The sequence below is a fragment of the Varanus komodoensis genome, unplaced genomic scaffold, assembly GCF_004798865.1.
Source record: "Varanus komodoensis strain SLA01 unplaced genomic scaffold, ASM479886v1 scaffold127, whole genome shotgun sequence".
NCBI classification, from domain to species: domain Eukaryota; kingdom Metazoa; phylum Chordata; class Lepidosauria; order Squamata; family Varanidae; genus Varanus; species Varanus komodoensis.
In genome coordinates this window covers 478,190-478,990 of record NW_025335366.1, presented here as the reverse complement: position 1 = coordinate 478,990, position 801 = coordinate 478,190, and positions in this window count along the sequence as shown.

Genomic DNA, 801 nt, shown 5'->3' with positions numbered 1-801 from the left:
GTGGTGGCCCTCGCTTGCCGGGGAGTCTGCCGCAAAGGAAGATGGGGACGTGAGCGACCGACGCAGGGAGATGAACGGGTGGCCGGAGGGAGGACAGGGCAAGGCGGGCCTGCATATTGCAGCTGCGCTTTGGCCGCCACCCCGGAATTTCGGGCCGGGCTCTGTGTCTTCCCTGTGCAAGGTACACCTCCTCCGGTGCCACAGTGCAGAGTGTGGGCTGCATGTGTACCACCGGGCGAGACGAAGCCCTGCCCAGCGCGACGGCCCACTTGCTTCCGCCAAGGGATTCCGCATGCAAACCTACAAACCGCGGGCCTGCCTTGTACCATCTGTCCCTGGACGCGTACCGTTCCAGGCCGGAGCGTGGGGCGCGGCGAGGACTCCCCCCTCCGGCCCACCGTCCGCCAAAGCACCCGCAAGGCGCAGTTCTTTCTGCAGCTGCTGCAGGAAGGCCCGTCCTTGGTCCTGCAGTTCCTCTACCTCTCCTTCTGCCTGCTGCATGGGAGAAAAGCGAGCTCAGCCCAGAACGGCTTGGCCAGGGCGGCTTATTTTACATTGGTATTTGTATTCTTAACTTAATGTTTATATTTTTTAATTTAATGATATAATTATTTTTTAACTTATTGTTGTAAGCCGCAGCGAGGCTTCGGCGAATGGGGCGGCATAAAAATGTTTTAATAAATAAATAAATAAACTGCAGAGAACTTGGTGCAATCAGACACACGGACGCATCTATAGCAGAACAATACTAAAAGCGGCTTTTTGGCAGAGTTTTATCAAGACACACCTGTTATACAGAGG